Here is an 8,989-nt window from a genome sequence, read left to right as displayed (position 1 = left end):
AAATTAAAAATGTATTCATCGATTAAATAAAATATATTGCAATTACCATCTTAGAGAGAGAGAGAGAGAGAGAGAGAGAGAGAGCTTGCTTGTGGGCTTATGAATGTACAAAACAAGGAGTAATTGTATGAATAAATGTTAAAAATATTAATGAAATATATGCATTTTGTAAATTAATTTAAGAAGAGGAATTTATTTATAATCTATAATACATAATATAAAAATAGAAGGTCAACTCAAGCAGTCTATAGGTCCACGTGTCAAATTTTAAATTACAACTGTTAGGACCCTATGAGCAATAAACAAGCACCAGAAAAATTGAGACACCATAAATTTTACGTGGTTCGGTCTAGATCGACCTATGTCCACGGAGCACATCACAATTTCACTATACAACTGGAAAAATTACAATCTCTCAGATGCGGCTCTCCTCTCTTCTTTCTTCCTCACTCCTCTCCTTCTTCTCCGTACATCATCTCTCAACAGCTCCTCTATTTATAGATAGCTGGAGTAAATCATAATAAATAAAAATAGAGGAATTACATTCATCTACAATCAATGACCGCGGATTTACAGCTGCGGATGTGTCTCCAGCTTGCATCTCCTGGCTCCAGCTACCGCGTCTCCAACTTGCGTCTCTTGGCTCCAGGTACACAACAATCTCCCACTTGGAGTTGGAGATGGAGATGCCTCCTAAACCAGTATCAATACATGAATAAATGATGTGCTTAAAATATATTTTCAGGCATGAAGACCAACTGAAATTGAACACAACTTTAACTTCTCTATAGTCGCCACCTTTGTTAACATATCTGCCGGATTCCTGCTACCTTGGATCTTTTCAAGTGTTAACAAGCCATCCTCTATCAGAGATCTGACGAAGTGATAACGTAGTCCAATATGTTTAGTTCTGGAATGAAATGCGGAGTTCTTTTCCAGATGTATCGCACTCTGACTGTCACTGTACAAAACATTCCTCTTCGACTTTAATCCAAGCTCTGTTAACAAACCCTGAAGTCAAATCATCTCTTTACTGGTTTCTATCATTGCAACATACTCAGCTTATATAGTGGATAGAACAACAATCTTTTGTATCTGTGACATTCAACTAATAGTTGTTGTACCAACAGTGAATATATACCCGGTGGTGCTTCTGCGATGATCAATTTCACCTACAAAATCAGCATCTACAAACCCTTGGATTTTCAAATCGCTTTTTCTGAAACATAGGCACTTATCAATAGTGCCATGTAGATATCTCAAAATCCACTTCGCCGCTTCCTAGTGTGTCTTCCCTAAATTTGACATATACCTGCTAACAGCTCCCACTACTTGGCCAATATCTGGTCTGGTACCAACCATAGCATACATTAGACTTCCAACGGCTGAGGCATATGGTACCTTAACCATGAAATCTTTTTCTTCATCTATCTGGGGAGATTGATCCTTAGAGAGACATAAGTGACCTACCAATGGTGTATTTATAGCTTTGGCGCTGCTCATGTTAAACCTTTATAAAACACGGTTGATGTTCTCTGACTGAGATAATCGCAACGTTCCTTATTACTTATCTCTAGAGATCCGCATCCCAAGCATATGCTTTACAGGACCCAAGTCTTTCATATCAAACTCCTCTGACAATTACTGCTTCAAATTTTCTGATCTCTTCTATATCTAATCCTGCAACTAGTATATCGTCAACATATAACAATAAGATAATATAGCTAGTACGATACCTCTTAAAGTAGCAACAGTGGTCGGCATTGCACTTCTGAAAATTGTTCCTCTGCATACAGTTCTCAAATTTTGTGTACCAGTGCCTAGGAGATTGTTTGAAACCATACAAACTCTTATTCAATTTGCATACAAGATTCTCTTTAGCTTTAATTGAGAAACCTTCTGGCTATTGCATATAAATTTTCTCATCAAAATCACTGTGAAGAAATGTCGTCTTCACATTCAACTGCTCAAGATGCAAACCCTCTGAGGCAATAATACTCAAGATAGATCTGATGGTTGTTAGCTTTACAACTAGTGCAAAAAATATCAGTGTAGTCAATTCCTTCCTTCTGTTCGAAACCCTTGACTACTAACTGGGATTTATACCTCTTGGATTCATTATGCTCTTCTTTAATCCTATACACCCATTTGTTGTGAAGAGCCTTCTTACCATTAGGCAACTTAACTAGTTCCCATGTTTTGTTGGAGTTAAGAGACTTCATCTCGTATTTCATTACAAGCTTTCACTTGCTTGAATCTCCTACCTGACATGCTTCAACATAAGATTTAGGTTCTCCTCAATCTATAAGAAGTAAATGATTCACATACCTCCTATTTGTTACATGCTGCCAAGAAGATCTCCTAAGTTCTGGTGCTGAAGTAGGAGGTAGTGGTGCAGCAATCTACTCCATAAGTTCCTCTGCCTGAGGATTCTCGGTGTTCTGCTGAGGATCGGTGTTCCGCTAACATGTCCTTACACCTTCTAAGAAATCATCCACATCTACAAAGGTTGTTTCAAACTCTGTAGGTTCAGTTGTGTGTCTATCTCTGTACATTACATTTTTCATCAAAAATCACATCTCTGCTTCTGATCACTTTTTTTTTTCATCATCCCAAATACGATACCCATATTCATCTCCACCATAATCGATGAAGGTGCATTTCCAGGATTTCGAATCTAACTTATTCCTAACATGATCATTGATATGTACATATGCAACACAACCAAAAACTCTCAAATGTGAAAGTCTTACCTCTTTACCACTTCATACTTCTTCTAGTAGATTATAGTCCAATGGTACTGATGGACTCCTACTAATCAAATAAGTTTTTGTGTTGACTGCTTCTGCCCAAAACATCTTTGGCAAGCCTGATTGCATACTCATGCTTCTGGTTTTTTCTGTCAACGTTCTATTCATCCGCTCGGCTATGCCGTTGTGTTGAGGCGTACCTGACACAGTTCTTTCCATTATGATACCATGCTCATAGTAGAATTTCTTAAACTCGGTGTCATCATACTCACCACCGTTAACTATTCTCAGTTTCTCGATTTTTAAATCAGCTTCATTTTCTACCATTGCTTTCCAAATTTTAATAGCATAAAAAACATTAGATTTATATTTTAGGAAGTAAACACATACCTTTTCATGAATGATCGTCAATAAATGTTACAAAGTAATGCTTTCCACTTGTGGATGAAATGGTCGTTGGTCCCCATACATCTGAATGGACTAGCTCAAGTCTCTTCTTCTTTGGGGTACTGATGTTTGTCTGAAAACTGACCATTTTCTATTTCCCAAATATGCAATCCTCACATGTGTCAATTTTCATCGACTGTAAATCACTTAACTTACCCTTTGAGTGTATCACCCTAAGTCCCTTCTCACTCAGGTATCTGAGTCATTGATGTTATATGTTACTATCGTCATTTCCTGTAGCAATCGTAATAGACATGCATGTATTAGGAGTTACATAGAGAGTACCACTTTTCTTACCTCGTACGATTGTCAATGCACCCTTCAAAATCTTCCATTCATCACTAATGAAAGTTGTGTTGTATCCTTCATCTGCCAGTTGACCAACTGAGATTAAGTTCTTCCTTAGATCTGGAATATATCTGACATCTCTCAATTTCCATACTGACCCATTCATCTTGATCTTCATTGTCCCCTTGCCAACAATGTCGCAAGGTTGATCATTGTCAATATATACTTTACTGAAATTACCTGATATATACTCCTCTAGGCAATCTCTATTGCAAGTGGCATGGAATGAAGCTCTAGAGTCTAACACCCAAGACTCCTTTTTGCTCTCCATGGAGCAGATCAACATATCATCATTTTTTGAAACAACATTTGCTTCTGTCTTTGCCTTTGTCTCATATTCTTTCTTCGAACTTTTAATTATTTAATTATTTTTCATAATTATCCTATGAACCAATTGTTTGGTTTAAAAAAAAAAAAAAAACCTCCGATTCTATTTTTAGTTTCTAACCGAATTGAAACTCAGCCTAATACAAAGCCCATTACAACATTTGGGCCTTTATGAAGGGCCTTAGGAGCCAAATATGGGTCAGACACAATAAAGAAGGCCCTCAACCCATCAGCTAGCAGCTGGGTTGGGAGTTAGAAAGGAAGGGAAGGGGGGAACCTATATTTATAGGTGGGGGAGAGACTTCAAATCTCTACCACATCCAATGTGGTACAAGAGTAGGTAGGAAGGCTGAGAGCATTAAGAGATTTTACACTCTTATTGTCCCATATTGAAAATTTGTGAGAGAGGGGAGTCACTCTGAGTATAAAGTAAACTATTTCTCGTTTTTTTTTTTGTTTCAGATTTCTATTTTGATAATTAAAATTAAATAAAAAAAAGTTAAGAATGAGAAGATGTATTTTATCTATTCAAAATTAAATTTACTGAAAAATTATTAGTTGCATAATATATATATCAACTTTAGCTAAATATTATATTGTAAGACAGTATTAATATATATTTTTATAAGATTTTTTTTTTTTTTTGCTGTTCGTTTTTGGGTTGGAAATTGAAATTGAAACTGAATCGAAATCGAAAATTTCTATTTTCAAGAATCGAAACTGAAATCAAAAATTGAAATACCAAATTGGAACTTATTTTGGTTCGGTTTTGGGTCGATTTTTGATTTTTTGGTAAATTGTACACCCTTACCAATTACTAGCGTGAAGCTACCACCGTTGCAGCTTACCTCATTAATTGTATACCTTCTAGTGCATTACAGTTTAAGACCCCCTTTAATTTTCTTTATGAGGCCGTGAGTGCTTCTATTGTGCCGAATTTATCACCTAGAGTATTTGGGTGTGTAGTCTTTGTGCATCGTCACAAACCATTAAGAAATAAGCTGGAATCTCGAGCTCAGAGGTGTATATTTGTTGGCTATGCTCAACATTAGAAAAGGCTATTGGTGCTATCACCCCGCTTCTCACAAGTTGTATGTCACGTTTGATGTTGTATTTAACGAGGAAAACATGTATTATTCTACTCCCAAGTCTTCAATTCAGGGGAAAAATAGAAACAAATTGCAGACCCTTAATCATCCCCTAGACACCTTGGATCTTATGAGTGGTGAAAATTGAATGAGAGTGGTGAATGTCCAAGTGGTGAATATTTGGATAATAGCAATGAATGTTCGGATAATACAAATAAGCACAATTTGAAGGATAAGAATAGTCAATATCAGATAGAAGTGGTACAACCAGTTACTCGGCCAACTACTTCCCCCTTTCACGATGTACCAGTTAATCAATTGCTTCAAGAGCCCATGTCTGAGTCTCAAGTAACTTCTAAAACCCAACTAAAGGTACTACCCAATCGAACTGCAAGAGGAAAACCTAGAGAGAACTATGAACCTATTCTTAATGCTAAGTCTCAGTATCCTGTACGTAATTTGGTGTCTTACCATAGATTATCAAAGGAAAGTGAAGCATTTGTGAATCAATTATCTACTGTACCTATTCCTAGAAGTGTGTATGAGGCTTTGAAAGATCCTAGATGGAGAGAAGAGATGAATGAAGAAATGAGGTCTCTTCATAAGAATTCAACATGGGAAGTGGTTGACTTACTTGTAGGAAAGACACCAGCTGGATGTAAGTGGGTTTTCTCTATTAAATACAAAGTTGATGCTAGATTGAACAGTTCAAAGCAAGGCTTGTCGCCAAGGGATATTCTCAAACCTATGGGATTGATTATATGGAGACATTCGTACCCGTGGCCAAAATCAATACTGTTCACATTCTACTATCTCTGGCTATGAATCTTGACTTGCCCTTACACCCTTTCAATGTGAAGAATGTTTTTTTTGCACAGAGAGTTCCAAGAAGAAGTATATATGGAGTTGCATCTTGGATTTATTATGCATACCAAAGGAAGCAAATAGTTTTGTAAATTTAGGAAGTCCTTATATGGTTTGAAGCAATCCCCTAGGGCATGGTTTGGAATGTTCATGAACTTTGTGAAGTTTATTGGATACAGGCAAAGCAACTTAGATCATACTTTCTATTGATTAAGGTGTAATCCCAAGAGGGGGGGTGAATTGGGTATTTTAAAAAATCTTTGAAACTTATTTACCAATCAATCCCTATTTTTATGTTTAACTAATTAATGGCTGGAATTTGATGTTGATTTGAATTACTAAATCAATGAATTCCTTTTTACCCAATTAAGTGCGTGTAAAGTTATTCAACATACACAATCAAGCTGGAAATTGAAATGCGATGTGGAAAATAAAAAGGATTAGGGAAGAGAAAATGCAACCACGATTTTACGAGGTTCAGCCAACCCGGCCTACGTCCTCGCCTTGAGCAACCCATTCAAGGATTCCACTAAAATCTCTGCTCCTTAAATTGGAATGGAACTTCCCTTACAATCCGCTACTTACAAGAGATGCAACTCCCTCCTAATCCGCCGCTTACAAAAGGCACAACTTCCTTCTAATCCGCTGCTTACAAGAGGTACAACTTCCTCCTCACACCCCGGTTCACAACCCGAACCGTGATTACAATTTAGGCTCAAATCTGCAAACACTCAATGTTGCTTCTAACAAAAGCTGGTGAGTACAATTCAAATTCCCAATACATTAACATATGATTAAACTTGAAGCTGAGAATGTATGAAACGATACAATCATTTATAAATGATATGCTTCAAAACACAAATCCCTTTCTATCAGAAACTCCCAAGTAAAGATATATTTGAAATGCTTTGGAGTATATTATGGTTCTAGTTCACTTTGTGAAGATGCACAAATATATCTAATGTGAACTTGTTAAAAGCTTTATCATGATTTTTTATCAATCTATATCAACAAGCTTTCTTTCAAATATTTAATCACAACCCGATCTTTGTAATATGCAAGTATATGTATATATATATATACGATATGTATTCCAAAGATAAAAAACTAATGTAATCTATTTCAAAAAATATCCTTCAATAATATATATATTTACGAACTTCAAGGATATCTAATCAAGTGGATTTGTAATATTAAAAATATCAAGTCTTTGAATGGGAAAGCTCACTTAAACCTAACATATTCAATCAATAGCTAAAGCTCTTTTCAAGTGATAATCTTATCAAAGTGATTTAATATATGCACTCTCAATATCAACTTCTTAACAAATATTCCAAAGTAGATTTTTCAATGATAAGCTCTATGAAAAATATATATATATACTCTTGAATCAAGAAACTAGTCAACCAATAGCTAAAACTTTCTCAAGTAATGATCTTGTCAAAAGCAATCTTTATATGTATATGCATACTCAAGATCAATTTTTCTAACGATATTCAATAACAAATGATGGGATGAGAAACTCTTGAAAATATTAACTTGAATGATCAAACCTCAATACTAGAATGAAAAACAGGATGAGTAAGCGAGTTCCCTTCAAGATTCTGAGTTGATTTGCCCAAGCTCGATGAGTAGAAGTTGAAGTGTAGGCAATCATATAGCAATAAGAGCAAGTTTCTCAATATTCTTTCAATAATATGTATTCTTCTATTTACGTTGATCTTCTCGTTTGTCTTAGCTACGTTCTAGGGTTTAAATATTCAATATTTGAGGTGTCTTACCCTTAGGATTTATCTCAACCATTGGATCAAAGAAAAAGCTTGCGAGTTCTATTAATAAAAATCTGAATTTTAAACTTTTTTGCGACTTCAGGCTACTAAAGTTGAAGTTCAGACTCCTAAAGTGACTTCAAGCTCCTAAAGTGACTTCAGGCTACAGAAGTGCCTCGGCTAGGTTCTGTTTCACCATTAATTTTTCAGGCTACCGAACTTAATCTTCAGGCTACCAAAGAAATTCTTCAAGCGACTGAAGTTAAGTTTAGGCTACCGAAGTGTCCTTTTTCTCAATTTTTCTTTTCTAATTTAAAAATCTGCTTTGCTCTCTTTCTTGGGTCTTTTATAAAACATATTTTCTATGATTTTAAAAGTACTTCTAAGTCCATGAAAGTCCTCTAATGATATACACGAAATGCATAAATCCTAAAATCATTCTAGGTTATGTTGAGTCTCAAATTAAATCATATGAAAATGTAAGTACATGAGTTCTAAATACCCATTCCCAAGATATTCTTGAACTTTGCCGCTTGCATCTTGATTCTCGTACTCTTTGAGTTCCATGGATCTTGCCAAGATTTGTAAGCTTTATTTGAAGGTTTCCATGACTCGTTATCTTTCCATGCATGCTTAATATAAGTCATGTTCACAAACTCAATGCACAAATCAAATACCAAGTGATTTGTCATATCAAAACCGGATTGAACTCGTAGAGTCAACACTTTCTTTTTGAAGAATAATAAAGAAGCTATCACAACTCTTATTATGTATGTTGATGATATGATAGTGACTGGAAATGATCCTAAAGAAAAGAAGGCATTGCTATAACGCCCCGAACTCGAAAAAGGGGTCTGGAGGGTTATTTTAAATAAATCTATGATACCAAGTAATTACATAACATAAGATTTCCATAACGAATACTAGAGTACTAAAAACTATCCTTTATTACAATAAAAATCTCAGATCATAATAATAGATCCGAACTTATTAAAACATAAATAAGATATCAACAACAATATCATCAATATCAATTTAATACATCCTTATGAATTTCAGAATAACCCAAAATAACAAGATTAACATTTAATCTAAACCTCCCTATCTAGTCCCACCCACACTTCCACTATGCTACTCTTATTACTGTCATACTCCACAGGGCATCTGAAAAATGATATATAATGATGGGGTAAGACACCTCTCAATAAGAAAAAATAAATTATCATTAGTGTGTGGTCAATGAGTTTTAGTGTATCATTTATATAAATAACATTCAATGCGTATATCTTATAATTAACTTTATATACTGTAGGTCATGTAGACATATAAAGTAATCTATCCTTTGGTGACCACATCTGGTGCATACCCAAGCACTCACTGACATTGGGCCCTCTCC

Source organism: Malania oleifera, chromosome 1 (genome assembly GCF_029873635.1).
Source record: "Malania oleifera isolate guangnan ecotype guangnan chromosome 1, ASM2987363v1, whole genome shotgun sequence".
NCBI lineage: Eukaryota > Viridiplantae > Streptophyta > Magnoliopsida > Santalales > Ximeniaceae > Malania > Malania oleifera.
This window is presented reverse-complemented; position numbering follows the sequence as displayed.